A 17,499-nucleotide genomic window follows, 5' to 3' on the forward strand; every position below is an offset into this window, starting at 1 on the left:
ACTCCATAAGACTGGGAGTATCTGACAACTGTTCTAAATGGCAATTTAATCAGTTAAGTCTAAAACAGCATTATGATGAACAGAAAAATTACATAAAAATTAAAATGTGAGTCGAAATTCATCAACTGCTTCCTTCTGACATAGCTCATACACTATAATCTTCCTTCTGAAATATCTTCAGATACCACTGCCTGAGTAGTTTTTTTATGCATCAGCAGAGTACAGACCTAAAAGTTTATGGAATGTTCAAAGAGCACAGGAAATGAGGGGAAGTAACTGGAAATAGCTGGAATTGATGCTAGAAAGGAAAAAGAGTGCTACACCAGGCCATATTTTATGTCATACTAACCAATATGAACTTCTTTAAAGACAACTACTTCCTTCATACTCCACTTTCCTCTGACGCAACATAGTTTTGTTTTAAGTAAGCGCTAGGCCCAACGTGGGGCTTGCACTTACAACCCCAAGATCAAGAGTCGTGTGCTCTACCAACTAAGCCAGCCAGGCACCCCAACACAGCGTAGTTTTGAGTTCCTTCACTATCCTGTTTGCTTTCTTCTGAACTCACTCCAATTTGTCTATATTGCTTTCAGTGTAGAACCCCAAACTACAAATGAAGTTTAAGTAGAACAAACAAGTTAAGGCTACGTTCCATGTAAGGTGCTTCCACTGACACAACTAAATCTTAAAAATAAAAATATACATTTTCTAAAAGTACACTGACTACATTAAGCCATATCTGAGTAAATATCCTGGTGGGGTTTTTCTCTTTTAAAAAGAAATGGTGCTAAACACACCATTTTAAGTTGATACCAATCCATTTTTCTATACTATATAGACAGGGTTATAGATGAAAGTAACAAAAAAATTATCTCCAAATACTCTTTAGTGGTGAATGGATCGACAAAGTCCTAAAAACAAAACTAAAACCCTTAAAAATTAAAACTCAGTGCCCAATGCAGTCCATCATCTGCCCCAAAATTCCTTTCTTCGCAACCAGGTATTTAAGTTCCTAAGATTACAACAATGCCAAAAGGCAATAAACACTTCCTAGTTGACTGATTTATAGCATTTTCAATATACCAAATCAACACACAGACACATGTAAGATACTTCCCAAATCCATCTTAGGATGAACATGGGACTACTTAATGCAGGAACCATTCCTATTCACCTGTATATTCGCAGAACCTATCATAATGGCTGGCATGTAGTAAGAGCTCAATAATTAGCTGAATGAAACATCACAGCCCAGTGGTATACTGAAAAAATTTAAGGCTGTTCTCATTAGATTGCTATATCAGGAATCTAACTTCCACCAATGGTTATAATTCACCAAACAGATTCCTACATAAAACACCAACATACTGTGAGGAAATGATGCATATTAAGAAGATTGTCTCCAAAAGTCTTTAACTTGTAAATTATTGTTTTGCTTTGATAGAGAGCACAAGAGCATAAGCGGGAGAGAGGGGCAGACGGGGAAGGGGAGAAAAGGTGAGAGAGAGAAAGAGAGAGAGAGAGAGAGAGAGAGAGAGAGAGAGAGAGAAAGAGAGAGAGAGAATCTCAAGCAGGTTCCACGCCCAGCAGAGAGCCTGACACGGGACTCAATCCCATGACCCTGGGACCATGACCTGAGCCAAAATCAAGAGTCAGACGTTCAACCGACTAAGCCACCCAGGCACCCCTAACTTGTGGGATTTTAAAAAATTAATCATTTAAAATGTTCTTTCTTCATATTAATTATATTCAGACCCAGTCTACAATTCTCTGGAAAGTTTTGGAAGAAATAGGTTAGAGTCCACCCATCCCCTCATCTTCCTGTGATTTATTTCTCAACAACACCTTTATTTACAAAGTAACTGTGCAGCCAACTTTTAAAGCTGAATTATGAACTCCAGAATATATCCAGGGGTTTATATTGGCAACACTGAAACATTCAGAACCACAGCTGAGCTAGCAGGCATTGCTGTAATTACTGACTATTGGAGAAGGACTTTTGTGCCTGTTATAGCAAAAAGCATAACAATATTAAATCACAGAAGGTTGCAAAACACCAAATTTGTTCTAGTTCTGTTATAAGAATCAATCAATATTGACCACAAGAGGCCTGTGCACTGACTGGCTGCAGGTGTGCAGAGAAAGCCTAGTTTCCCTGAAACCATTCTGTGACCAGAAATGGGAGTACTTAAAGCTCCGTGACTACACCATTCTCTGATCAGTTACCTCCATTCAATGTTACAACACTCCTTGCTGTAAAGCTAATCGTAGCAGAGCCCCAGTAGGCTGGCAGAACACAGGCAGATCTGTTTAATTAGTTTATCAATACTAGTACATCAAACTTCATGAGTTATTGACTAAACCTTTGATTATTTTTGTACTATAACCACTGATTGCTTACTAGGTAACTTTTGATATCATTTGACATCAAATGGAAGATGACGTACAGCTTAACTGTGTGTCTAAGGCAGCATGTACTTATAAAAATGAAATTTTGCACTTGATAGCAATGAAACATCAGTCAATTCTCTAAACATAAATTTTAAAAAGCTTATGTCAGTTTTCTCATATTAGAGGATTAAGCATGTTTCAAAAAACAACATAATTCAAGAACAAAAGAAACCCAAACAAATACACCAATAATTATGTTTATAGGGACATTTTTGTTGCAGAACATTACGCAGTATATGAGAATCTGAGTGTAAAGGGAAGAGATAAACAAACAGGAAAGTTCTATTATAACTACCTGAACAGTACAAACAGTTTTGGATGAACAATAAATAACATAGAATTTTCTGTTTACAAGAAGACTAGAAGTCCAGGGGGAACTAGTTAATTTACTACCAATTTCTAAGGACTTCCTCATTTCTACCCATCTCTAAGTCATAAGAATAGTTATATCAATGCCAGATACCTCCCAAAGGATAGCTAATACCAGATGTTGATAAGGGGCCAAAGTCACTAAGGGAGAGGAGGAGGAAGAAAGCATCAAGCAGGAAGGATAGCTCTAAAAAGGGGAATGGTCTAAGATGGGTTCTGAAGCCAAGCCACCTGGCTTTGGATTCTGACTGTGAAATATGACCTTGATCTGATAATTTAACCTCTCTGTTACCTTGTCCTCATATATAAAATATGGGAAATGACAGAATCAACCTCACAGAGTTATTTGTGACGATAAAATGAGTTGATATACGTAAGGTACTAACAACCTCGCACAGAAAGCATCTTTTAATGCTTTCTCTAGCATTTCTCTAGAGACTCTAGTCCTAAAACACTAAGATAACAGCTCTACCTATATCTCACAATTTTTCTAAGTCAAATCTCAATTTTTTCAGATACCTGCACTTACATCAGAAGCCATAAAACGACATCAAATTAGAAGCTCAGATAGCATGACCATAACATATCAAAGAGAGTTTAACTCTTGATATTATCAATTCAGAAGTATATAGTAACAAGCATACAAATATTGTTTAATAAATATCTATTAAATTAATGACAAGTCAAATTTGCAAATACTAGATTACATACATATAGCCTACATTTCTCCTATTAATTGGACTCTTAGAAAGAATGGTTTATCAAGTTAATTTAAGTCCAATATTAAATTAATTGTTTTGATTTTAATTTACCCGAGTCAGTCAAATTGATTTTATGATGACTAATCATTTTGGTAGCAAAATTCACCTATTCCAAATATATAATGTATTTATTATCTAATAAAAATTTATGTATTCTTGAATAAGTTTCTAAAAATGGGTTTGAAGTATATATGTTTAAAACCCTATAATATTTTCTAATAATGTTAAAATGGTGAAGGAAAAATAATTATTTTTATATATGTAAATGTGTACTCTAGAAATGTATAAAATATACTTCGCTTTATTTTTCCAGATCTTGAATATGTAAATGCAAGATTATTTAAACTAACTTACCTTATACGAGAAAAAACTATTTATTTATTTATTTTTTTAACGTTTATTTATTTTTGAGACAGAGAGAGACAGAGCATGAACGGGGGAGGGTCAGAGAGAGAGGGAGACACAGAATCTGAAACAGGCTCCAGGCTCTGAGCGGTCAGCACAGAGCCCGACGCGGGGCTTGAACTCACGGACTGTGAGATCATGACCTGAGCCGAAGTCGGCCGCTTAACCGACTGAGCCACCCAGGCGCCCCGAGAAAAAACTATTTAAACTACTAGTATACTTTATATTAGAGACATAGTAACACCAATTCACTGTCATAGTGTTAAAATAATATCTAAGAGTCCACTTCACATCAATCTTGTATTTGTATTATATACAAATGAAGTGTGACCTAGCTACTCCTATTGCTGTACTTAAAAAATTCATCATTCTCATCATGATTATTTTATTCACTCTTATTCTTTCCTGTACCTAAGCAATTGTTTCCTTTAAAAAAAAAAATGCCTCATTTTTACAACTAAAAATACTTAAGCATTGACTATAAAGTTGCTAATGGTACATAGCTCACTCAGTATATTCTGGCCGTAAAGCACTAGAAGATACTGCTATAGAAGTCTGATACAGAGACTGGAAAAGATGATGAGAATTTTCAAGTACGTCACCACTTATAAATTGAAAATTCCACACAGAAAGTAGGGAAAGCTGAGCCTAATGTTTCATTTGATCAATAACGTTCCATGTATTTTTAAGGCTTTAGAAACAGTTACAGATTTTGATGAAGCTGTAATTTAATAATAACTGAGAGACCTGATTTACCCTCCTGCCTTAACCAAATAGAATATCAGGGGCAGGAAATGTAACAATAGTTTCCTATGTTGGACAATAAGCAGTACAGAACTGTGAACCCAGAGAGAGGGAAAAGTCAAGCTGAGTACTATCACTAAGCATAAGTCTACCAGCACAGGGGGGCAACTCAAACAGATTTCAGAAGATTCACTGTGCTGAGGAGACAAGAGATGAAAGTTCAGAGGCCAAGGTTGCTCAAATTTGCAGAGCAAAAAAACAAACAGGAGGAAACTTCACAGGGACAGTGAGAGGGAGAGAGAGAGCACACACACACTACAGAGGACCACCATCAAGTCTTAAACGAAGCCCTGACATGCACAAGAAAGAGTGACATAAAACTACCTGAGGCCAGAACAATCAATCAATCAATCAATCAATAACACCAAAAACGAACACAAGAAAAAAGTACGCATAAGATATCTTAAAGATCACAAAGAACTAGGATAGTTCATGCTCCTACCAGCCAGAGAAAATGTCTCATAAATACACGGACTACTGAGTAGAATCCCAAGAAGGCATCACTTTAGGAGTGGGATTAAATTAATCTAAACTAAAAATATTTCTGAGCTCCCTAATAAAGCTTGAATGTATGCTTTGAAAGAATCAAATAATTCCACATAACTGTGTGCCACAAACAAAAAAAAAAAGCCAACACAATTTAAAGGAATACAACAAAATCCACCAACCAGCCACATAAATTTCACAGTGTTTAGCATCCAATTAATTAAAAAATTAGGAAAATATGAATCACAACCATGAGAAAAATCAATCTATAGAAAAAGACTCAAGTGATAGAAAGGATAGAAGTAGCAGAGAGGCGCCTGGCTGGCTCAGGCAGTAGAGCATGTGACTCTTGATCTTGGGATCATAACCTTGAGCCCCATATTGGGTGGAGAGTTTACTTAAAAGTAAAATCTTAAAAAAAAAAAAAAAAAAAAGAAGAAGGGCTTTACAGTAACTATTATAAATATGCTCTATATGCCCAAGAAGACAGACAAAAATATGACTATGTTGAGGAGAGAATCACAAGATATAAAAGTGATCCAATGAAACATCTAGAGATGAAAAATGTAACAGCTGATTTGATAAATACACTGGAAGAGATGAACAAGTTAGACACAACAAAAGGTAAGGTCAGTTAAGTATACAGCAATAAAAACTATCAAAATGAAGCACAGAGAGAAAAGACTGGGAAAAAACTGACGATATTATCAGTGACCAGTAGGACAACATCAATTAGTCTGTATATGTACCAGAAATGCCAAAAGGAGAGAGAAGAGAGAAAATATATTTGTGATAAACTAATGGCTGAAATTTTAAGAAAACTATAAGCCCGCAAATATAAGATGCTCAACAAACGTGAAGCAGAATAAACATGAAAAAAAATATGTCAAGGCATATCACAATAAAATTGAAAACCTGTGCTAGAGAGAAAACCTCAAAACCAAGAAGAGATAAGAAAGACACATTGTACACAATGAAACAGAGATTAACAATGACAGTAAACTTGCAGGACAGAAAACAATGAAATATTTTTTTAATGTTTATTTATTTTTGAGAGAGACAGAGAGCAAACAGGAGAGGAACATAGAGAGAAAGAGAGAGAGAGAGAGAGAAAGAGAACCAAAGCAGGCTCCAGGCTCCGAGCTGTCAGCACAGAGCCTGACGCAGGGCTCGAACCACAAACCGTGAGATCATGAACTGAGCTAAAGTCGGACACCATAACTGACTGAGCCACCCAAGCACCCTGAAATACTTTTTAAATACTGAACAAAAAAGACTGTAAACCTAGAACTGTAAATTTTACTAGGCAAAAATATTTTCAAATTGTAAGCAAAATAAAGACTTTTTAAAACAAAAGCTGAAAGAATTCATTACCAGCAAAACAAAAGAGATGTTAAAGAAAGTCCTCTAGTCATAAGGAAAACAATACCAAATAGGATATTTGGACCTATACAAAGGAATGAAGTGGGCCATAAATGGTAAATATGAGAGAACACATGAAAGACTCTGGGGGAGAGAGGCAGCTCGTTTTTATTTTTTATTTTTAATTAAAAAAATTTGTATTTACTTAGGAGCATTCAGAATGTCAACAAAATAGCTGCAACTTTTTTTTTTGTTTGCAATTACAGGGTGGTATTCAGTTAACAAAACAATTATTTCGTATAAGCTGCATCAGAGACAAATGAAGATGAAAAACAACTATCCCCATATAAAATTAATTTATGCTGTGCACTAACAAGGGCCTGCTTTAAATGTCCACACCAATTTACAACCCCCATACTGTACCATATAAGGCTGGTGGCTACTGAAAACACCACCGGGACAGGACTATCTAAAGACACATTCGGTAGTGTGTTCACTATACAAAAAACGACACTGTACGGGGGCGCCTGGGTGGCGCAGTCGGTTGAGCGTCCGACTTCAGCCAGGTCACGATCTCGCGGTCCGGGAGTTCGAGCCCCGCGTCAGGCTCTGGGCTGATGGCTCAGAGCCTGGAGCCTGTTTCCGATTCTGTGTCTCCCTCTCTCTCTGCCCCTCCCCCGCCGTTCATGCTCTGTCTCTCTCTGTCCCAAAAATAAATAAACGTTGAAAAAAAAAATTTTTTTTTAAAAAAAAACGACACTGTACAGTTTAAAAGCAAATCTTACACAGCCTTACATTTCAGTTTTTTTCTTTAAAAGGTGTGAGTTGTATAAAGGGGTTTAAATGCTTTACAGACAAAAACCCCCAAAACTGCGCTAGAACCAACATATTCATCTTCACCATCTTCTTCATCTCCCTCCTCTTCCTCATCCTCTTCATCTTCCTCATCTTCCTTCTCTTCCTTGTTTTTCTTAGCCTTGACGACTCCTGTTTTTGCTTTATCAGGCTTTCCTTTAACTCAGTATGCAGCAATATCCTTTTCATATTTTTTCATCAGCTTATTAGCAGCCTTCTTGTCATCTGCAGCAGTGTTAGTCCACATCTCTCCCAGTTTCCCTGCAACATCACCAATGGACAGGCTGGGATGTTTGGAATGTTCTCCTTTGATTTCTGGGCGATTATCAGAACAAAACAAGAAAAAGGCCGAAGGAGGCCTCTTGGGTGCACCGGCATCCTTGAACTTCTTGTAGGAGGGATATCAGTTTTCATTTCTCTTCCATAATGGGACGTTTCTGCCTTTGCCATGTCTTCAAACTTTCCTTTCTCTTTAGCAGACGTGGTCTACCATCTCTCTGAGCACTTCTTAGAAAACTCTGAGAAGTTGCCTGCAGCAACGGGGTGCTGCTTCTTGCACTCCTCTCGGTAACTTTGCACAAAGAATACATAGGACGACATTTTGCCTCTTGGCTTCATAGGATCTCCTTTGAGGCAGCTCATTTTTAAAACTCTTTAATAGATAAGTAAACTGGTAATTTTGGAATAAAATTGTACCAGAACAATCTCCCACAGAAAACTTAAAAAAAAAAAAAAAAAAAAAAAAAAAAAAAAAAAAAGGACATATTACAAAAGCACTGTGGCCCCTGGTGGTGAAACAGCAGCAGAGTGTGGTTAGGAGTATATACTCAAAGGTGACAAGAAAGAGAGTAAATTCCCCATTCCCTTGACTTTCTGATGAGGCCAAGCGACTACTGGATGAAGTGCAAGTGGAGGCACTGATGGACAAACCACTGTCTCTGGCCAAAGGTGCCAAAATATTGAACCTACAAAAATCATGGCCACTGAAGAAAATAGGGGAATCCCAGAAGGGAAAGGGCTGGAGATGTGCTCCTCAAATAGTCTCTACCCCCATCTCTGACTAACTCCTGAACCATGCAAGCAGAGAACAGACTCAAAGTAGTTCAGCAGAAGACAAAAAATATGACATGAGACTGAATGAAGCTGCTGCTTAAGAAATAGAATTTACAATTTGAACTCGTCAAGGTAAGCACCTTCAAAATACCACCTGTGATGTAAAAATAAAAGAATACAGAATCTCCATGATAATATAATGGCAAGAACAGAACTCAAAATTGCCCAATGTAAGAGAAACTCAAGAAATGGAATACGTACATACATGCATATATATAAATATATATGTATACATACACACACACACACACACACACACACACACGCACACACACACAAGAAAATCAACCAAAAGTAAGTTTGAGATAAACAAGGTATTGGAACTAGCAGACAATTTTAGAGCCTGCTATTACACATATTCTTAATGAAGTAAAAGAAAATGTGCTCTCAATCAGAGAATAAAGCATATCTCAGCAAAGAAAAAGAAAGAACCAAGGTGAAATTCTAAAATGAAAAAATGTTCACTGAACGTACTCAACAATCAAATGAGATGCCAGAAGAATGAGTAAGTGAACCTGAAAAAAGGTGAATAAAAATCCAATGGGAAGCACACAAAGAGATATAAGAAAACCAACAAAGCTTCACGCACTTCAAACAATATACATGTTGTTGTTTACAATAATACGAGAAGGAGAAGAGAATGGAGCAAAATATTACCTGAAGAAATAATGGCCACTCTTATGTTTACAGCAGCATTACTTACAATAGACAAGATACGGAAGCAGCCTTAGTGTCCATCAATTGACAAATGAAGAAAGAAGATGTGGTACGCGTACACACACACACACACACACACACACACACACACAGTGGCTTAGCCAACAAAAAGAATGAAATCTTGGGGCGCCTGGGTGGCTCAGTCGGTTGAACGTCCGACTTCGGCTCATGTCACGATCTCACGGCTTGTGAGTTCAAGCCCTGTGTCCAGCTCTGTACTGACAGCTCAGAGCCTGAAGCCTCTTCAGATTCTCTCTCTCTCTCTCTCTGCCCCTCCCCCCGCTCACACTCTGTCTCTCTCAAATAAACATTTAAAAAAATTAAAAAGAAAAACAAGTCAGAAACAAAATGCAGAACTCTTAAAAAAACAAAAAGAATGAAATCTTGCCATTTGCAGTGACATGGGTGGAGCTAGAGAGTATAATGCTAAGTGAAATAAATCAGTCAGAGAAAGACAAATACTCTACGATTTCACTCATATAGGGAATTTAAGAAACAAAACAAAAGATAAGAGAGAGAGAGACAAGACACAGACCCTTAATTATAGAGAACTGGTGGTTACCACAGAGGAAGTGGTTGGGGGGATGGATTAAATAGGTGATGGGGATTGAGGAATGCATTGGTCATGGTGACCACACGGTAATGCATGCAAGTGTTGAATTATTATATTGTACACTGAAACTAAAAAAGAAGACAAATAATCACCAAAATTTCCCTAATTTTGATCAAAGGCAGTAATTCACAGATATAAGACATTCAATAGACGCCAGGCCAAATGAACACAAAGAAGCTCAAACCAAGACAACTCAGAGTTAAAGATGAAAAGCAAAACATAAAGTATCATCAGAAAAATGACAAATTACATAAGTGGTATCAATTACCCAGTTAACAGGGATACTGCATAACGAATCACAGAGGATCTTTAAAGCATCTTTAGAGTGCTAAAAGGAAAACAACAACAACAACAACAATAACCCATATAACCCAGAATTCTATGACCAGTGCAAGGATCCTTTAGGAACAGAGGTAAAATGGAAACACTTTCAGAAAAGAGATTTCAGCAGCAGCAGATCTGCACCACAGCAAAAGCCAATGCAAGATTTTAAGGCAGGAAGATAATGATACTGATAGAAATGTGGATCTTTACAATACAAAGAGAACGCTAGAAATAAGTGACAAACACTTTTTTCTGTTTTCTTCTCTTAATTTCTTTATAAATCATGAAAATTTAAAGCAAAAATTGCACTGTCTTGCGACGTTTTTAATCTGACACAAATAAAGCTAAACAAAAGACAGAAGGAATATGGATGTATACAGTTGCAAGATTTCTATATTTTAAGTGAAGAGATACAGTATTAAATAAAACTGACTGCAAAAAGCTACGAATGAATACAGTAGGGTCACCTGGGTGGCTCAATCGGTTAAGTATACAACTCCTGATTTCAGCTGAGGTCAGGATTTCACGGTTCTCGGCTGAAGGCGCCGAGCCCTGCTTGGGATCCTCTCCCCTCCTCTCTCTTTGCCCCTCACAAGCTCTCTCTCTCTCACTCTGTCTCTTAAAATAAACAAATAAACTTTAAAAAATAAAAATAAATACAGTCAACAATTTAAAAAAAAGTGCAAAGATAGACAGGTTAAAAATAAAAACAAGAAAATTTTAAATGGGATTTCCTCCAAAGCAAAGACAAGAAAGGAAAAAAGAAAACAAAAAAGACAAATAGAAAATAAATAGTATAATAGAACACTCAAATCCAAACATACCAGTAATTACATCAACTGTTAAAATAATAAACAATCCAATTCAAAGGCACAGTTTGACAAAATGGATGGGGAAAAGATGGAACTATGTTCTGGCAATAAGAGATGCACAGGACATTCAAAGACACAGACAGGCTAAAAGCAAATAGTTGGAAAAAAGATATACTGGACAAAGGGATGAGAAGGCTGGAGTGGCAACATGAATAACAAATCAAATAGACTTTAAGACAAAAAGTGTCACCAGAGACAAAGAAGGACCTATTTTAGGGTAAAAGGGTCAAGTCATTATGAAGACACACAGAGTGAGGTGTGATGGGAGTGCTTTAAAATTTATGCAAGAAAATGACTAAATTAAAGGGAGAAATGAACAATTTCAGAATCACGACTGGGAGATTTAAAATCCCCCTCCTAGCAATCAGTGGAACACTAGACAACAGGTCAGTAAAAATAGTTTTAAAAATCTAAACACTAACAACCCACATTTAAGTAACACTGATAGAAATGTATATCCAACAATAGCAGAATACGCATTCTCTACACCAACTGCACATGATATGCACACCAAAATAAACTATGATGATCTATAAACAAGTTCTCATAAATTTTAAGAATGAAATAAAACTAAATATGCTTTAGGACTAAAATGGAAGAATGTTACAAAGCAATTAATAGTAAGATCATTCAGATAACCCTTCCATCCCCAAAATGAGGAAATTAAACAACATACTTCTAAATAATCCATGAGTCAATAAAGAAATCATAAAGTAAAAATATTTTTAACTAAACAACAATGAAAATCTATAAAATTTAATTTGAAAAATGCAAATGAAACAATGTTTAGAAGAAAATACTGAGTATTTTATATTAACCAAAAGTTTTGATCTGCGTTTCCAACTCAAGATATTAAAAAAAGAACCCCACCTTAACTATGTCTTTTGCAAATTCAGGTCCCAATTTCAAAATAATAAAACTATTTAGACTTTTTTTTACATGTAAATAATGCTTCCATTTTCTAAATGACCACTAAGTAACATAGAGATTTATCCCCTTCATTTTTAAAAGGAAGCATGTTAAAAATAATTAGCTATTTTGACATTCTCTAGATGTTCGAGCAGCTTAATACTGTTAGAACTGTCCTGTTTATTTTTGTTTTCAAGAGGAAAAAAGTCAGCTTTCTTAGGTGAATTTTATACAGGTAAAGGACATTCATATATTTCAGTTTTCATGTTTTTTCCCACTTCAAGAAAAACATAACCATGTTCATGTTCAAAGACTGACAAAGTAATTGTCAGTAAATTAATTTTTAATATTAAAAAGGAACCCCAAATTATGTATAAATCTGAAGTATAAAAGATAAATACAAAAGTCAATAATCATTTAAAAAATCAATGACATACAAAACAGAAAAAAGTAAATGGATAAAACTAAAAGCTGTTTTTCAAAAGGTCAATACAATTGATAAGCCTCTAATTTGATCAAGAAAAAGAGAAGACAAAAACTACCAATTATCAGGAAGAATAAATATCACTGCAGAAGGTACAGACATTAAAAAAATACTAAGGGAATATTTTTAACAATTTCATGTTACTAAACTGACAACCCGGATGAAATGGATAAATTTCTTGACTGACAAATTACTAACAGAGATCCAAGAAGAAATAGAAAACCTAAATAGCCCTGTGTTGGGGATCCACCAAGACCATCTTCAGGTTGGATGACTGGCTAGAAGGGTTTATAGCACTCAGAGAAGTTGTCACACTCAGGGTTATGATTCATTACAGCAAAGGAATACATAGTAAGATCAGCAAAAGGAAAGGGTACATAGGGTGAAGTCCAGAGGACACCAGGCACAAGCTTCCAAGAATCCTCACAGTGGAGTCACATAAGACCTGCTTAATCCCTTCAGCAACAATGTATGACAACATGTACAAAATGCCACCAACCAGGGAAACTTGACAAAGAAAGACTATCCAAAGTATTTATTAGGGATCAGTCATGTAGATCCTGTACAACTACACATATTGTCATCACTACGTAGGAGATCAGTAACTAAAGCTCCATCCAGAACAGGAAAAGAAAAAGCAGGTGTTTACCAAAAAGCGATAAAACACTTTTATCAGACAGAACAGTCCAACAGCTCAGTTTGACCAAGCCAGACAACGAGCAGTCATGAAAATGTATCTTTTGGGGGAATGTACGGGGTTTGAGCAACCCAAGTCTGCTGAGTTAACTATTTCCCACAGTGGTTTATACCAAATAAACAATTTGAACTCATAATTTAAAACCTTCCTATAAAATAAACTCCAAGCACACTTGACTTCACACTAAGGATAAAATAATACCATATTAGGATAAAATAATTCTACACATACTCTTTGAGACAGCAAAGGAGAAATACATCCCAACTCATTTTACAAAGCCAGTATTAACCTGATTACCCTAATATCAAAACAAAAGCCACTGCAAGTAAAATACATATAGACGCAATAACATATAGACACAAAACTCCTTAATAAAAAGATGGCAAACCAATTCTAACAATATAAAGATTTAACACAAGACGACCATGAGGGACCTACCCCAGGAATAAAAAGGTTTAACTAGTGAAAAATCAATCCTAGTCATTTACCACTATCAAGAGAATAGAGAAAAATCATATAATGTCAAAAGTTACAGAAAAAGCATGGAAAAATTCAAAACTCATTTGCTATAAAAACTTTCAGCAAACTATGGATAGAAAGAACTTCCTCAACATGATTACAGACAGCTGCAAAAAAAACCTATAGCTAATATCATATTCAAAGATAAAAGGCACAGTGCTTTCTACATGAGAAACAAGGCAAGGATAACTATTCTCATCACTTTTATTCAATACTGTAATGTACGGTGTACTCAATGTAATATGACAAGAAGAAAAAAGAACAGAAAAGTAAAATTACATTTGTACATGATATGATCCTTTATGTAACAAAGCCTAAGAAATCTATAAAATAGCTATCAGAGCTAATAAGTGAATTTAGCAAAGACACAACACAAGATCAATATACAAAAATCAATTCTTTATGCTAGCAATAACCAATTGGGAAATGAAATTAAAAAGACAATGTTGTTTAAAATAGCCTTCAGGGGTGCCTGGGTGGCTCAGTCGGTTAAGCATCAAACTCTTGATGTGGGCTCAGGTAATGATCTCACAGTTCATGAGTTCAAGTGGCCCCCTCCCCCTGTATCAGGCTCAGCACTGACAGTGTAGAACCTGCTTAGAATTCTTTCTTTCTTTCTTTCTTTCTTTCTTTCTTTCTTTCTTTCTTTCTTTCTTTCTTTCTCTCTCTCTCTCTCTCTCTCTCTCTCTCCTCTCTCCTCTCTCTCTCTCTCTCCCCACCCCTTCATCTCTCTCCACTCCTCCCTCAGTCACACACTCTCTCTCAAAATGAATAAACTTAAAAACAAATTTTATATATTTTTTAGGTTTATTTCTTTTGAGAGAGAGAGAGGGCACACCCACCAAAGGGGCAGAGAGGTGGCGGGGGAGGGAGAGAGAATCACAAGCAGCCTCCGCACCATCAACAGAGTCTGATGCGGGGCTGGAACTCATAAACCAGGAGATCATGACCTGGGCCAAAATCAAGAGTTGGACACTCAACCAACTGAGCCACCCAGGTGCCCCTCAAAATAAATGAACTTTAAAAAAATAAACAAAACAGCTTTCAAAACTACTAAAAAACAAATTTAAAATACATGCAAAACTTGAATACCAAAACTATAAAATACTGCAAAAGGAAATTATAGAAGACCACATTTGTGGACTGGAAGACTTAATATGGTAAAGAAAGCAATTTTCCCCAAATTTGATCTATAAATTTAATGCAAACAAAATCAGTCCTAACAGGCTTTTGAGGAAACTGACACGCTCATTTTAACACTTACATAAAAAGACAAAAGACCCAGACTAGCCAAAAAAAGGTTAAAAAAACAAAACCCGGCTGGAGTGCTTACACTACCTGACTTCAAGATTTACAACGTGACTATCCAGTAAACAAGGCAGTGTGGTATGGCAAATAGATCAACGGAAAAGAGAGTCCAGAAACATACTTGCACTTATATGATCAAGAATTTTTCACAGAAGTAGCAAGGCAATTCAAGGGGGAAAAGACAGAGTCTTCTTAAAAAGTGATACCAGAACAAATGAATACCCAGAAAAATCAACAAATACATCTTGAACCTTACTTACCTCACATCACACACAAAGTCTAATTTGAAATGTGCTGTGCAGGAAAAAGTTAATAAAGCAGGACAAAGAATGCTATCCTTAGAAAGTCTGCTTTCAAAGTTGGCACTGACTGGGATCCGGGAACTTGAATTTTAGGGGTATTCCCACAATTCCCTGATAAGGGTGGTTTACAAACAATATGGTTTATGCTCAACATTTGCTTTTTTTAAGGGAGTTTGGAATTTTGGTACATGCTAGGCAGTTAATGCCTCCATGAACAGCCCCCCAGTAAAAGACTTGGGCACTGAATCACTAATGAGCTCTCCTAGTGGACAACACCTCACACTTTTTGTCACAATTGATGCTGGAGGAATTGATTATCACTGGGAAAATCACTGGAGAAAGATACTTGGAAGCTTGCATCTCGTTTCCTCTTGACTTTACCACAAGCACCTCTTTTCAGGGACTGATTTTATTATGTACCTTTCATTGTAATAACTCATAGCTATGAGTATGACTACATCCTAAGTCCTATGAGTCCTCCCAGTGAATCATCCAATCTATGGATCACAGACCTATGGACACTGGATCCAAACATGGATCATTGACCTAAATATAATAGCTACAACTATTAAACTTTTAGAACACACCAGGAAAAATCTTTGACATTAGGTTAGACAAAGATCTCTTAAAAAGGTCACCAAAAACCATGAAGTACAACTGAGAAAAAAACAGGTAAAATGGACTTTATCAAAATCAAATGTTTGTTTTTTAAAAAATATTAAGAAAACAAAAAGGCAAGCCACAGACCAAGAGAAAATAAATAATAATAAATAACCATCTATCTGACAGAAGACTAGAACCAGAATTCTTACGCTTTAATAATAAAACAAAAAAGATATGAACAGACATTTTAGAAGAGATATGACTAACCAATAAATCATGAAAAGATGTTCAACGGCACTAAATATAGGAAAATGTAGGGGCGCCTGGGTGGCTCAGTCAGTTAAGTGTCTGACTTCAGATCAGGTCATAAACTCACTGTTGAGTTCAAGACCCACATCGGGCGTTGTCAGCAAAGAACCCACTTTAGACCCTCTGTTTCCCTCTCCCCCATTCCCCCTCTCAAAAATAAATGAACATTTAAAGGAAAAAAAAAAAAGAAAATGCAAATGCATGCACAATGAAATACCATTATACAGCTACCAAAGTGGCTAATGTTAGAGTCTAATAAGGTCAAGTGTTGGAAGGGATGTGAACCAACTGGAACTCCCATACAATTGCTGGTGGGAATGCAAATGATGCAGCCACTTTGGAAAACTCTATGACACTATTTCCTAAAAACTAAATATACAGGGGCGCCTGGGTGGTTCAGTTGGTTGAACATCTGGCTCTTGATTTGGGCTCAGGTTATGATGTCACGGTTCGTGGGTTCCAGCAACACAGGGCCTGCTTGGGATCCTCTCTCTCCCTCTCTGGGTACCGCTCCCCTGCTTGCTCTTGCACTCTCTCCCTCTCAAAATAAATTAATAAACAAAAAAAAATTAAATATACATTTCCCAGACAATGCAACTTATCTATCCCTAGGTAATTAAAAAAGAAAAAGTTAAAGAAAATTAAAATACAAGAAAAATTAAAAATTAAAATACATGACCACATACAGCATTTTATTCAGGTGTATTTCAAAAGGTAAAATTGAAAATTGTAAAAATATCAGATTACAGCAAAAAAGGAACAAAATGGGAATACATGAAATAGTACAGATGAATCTCAGATTTGAAGGTAAAAGGAGTCAAATTCAGGGCACCTGGGTGGCTCAGTCGATTAAGCATGCAACTTCGGCTCAGGTCAGGATCTCGAGGTTTGGGTTCAAGCCCTGCAACAGGTTCTTTGCTGACAGCTGAGAGTCTGAAGCCTGCTTCAGATTCTGATTCTCCCTCTGCCCTTCCCTCCCTCTCTCTCCCAAATATGAATGAATGAATGAATGAATGAATGAATGAATAAAACATTTAAAAAATAAGGACTAAAACTCAAGAGACATCATACTGTATGGTTTAATTTATAAGAAATTCTAAAAATGACAAAACTCGTAACCAAAAGCAGATCAGTGATTGCATGGAGACTCAAAATGGATCACAGCCCTATATATAAAAGTAAAATCTACAAACTGTTAGATCCACTTCATGACCTTGGATTAAGCATCCATTTCTT

At 36.3% G+C, this 17,499-nt stretch overlaps 1 protein-coding gene and 1 pseudogene across 2 annotated transcripts in view; both read right to left on the bottom strand.

Annotated features, from left to right (window-relative positions):
• AP3B1 (adaptor related protein complex 3 subunit beta 1) overlaps positions 1-17,499 on the bottom strand; it is a 262,517-nt gene that overhangs the window by 194,188 nt on the left and 50,830 nt on the right. The window lies entirely within an intron of this gene.
• LOC123607270 lies at positions 6,892-8,146 on the bottom strand (annotated as a pseudogene).

The sequence above is a fragment of the Leopardus geoffroyi genome, chromosome A1, assembly GCF_018350155.1.
Source record: "Leopardus geoffroyi isolate Oge1 chromosome A1, O.geoffroyi_Oge1_pat1.0, whole genome shotgun sequence".
In the NCBI taxonomy this organism is placed as follows: domain Eukaryota; kingdom Metazoa; phylum Chordata; class Mammalia; order Carnivora; family Felidae; genus Leopardus; species Leopardus geoffroyi.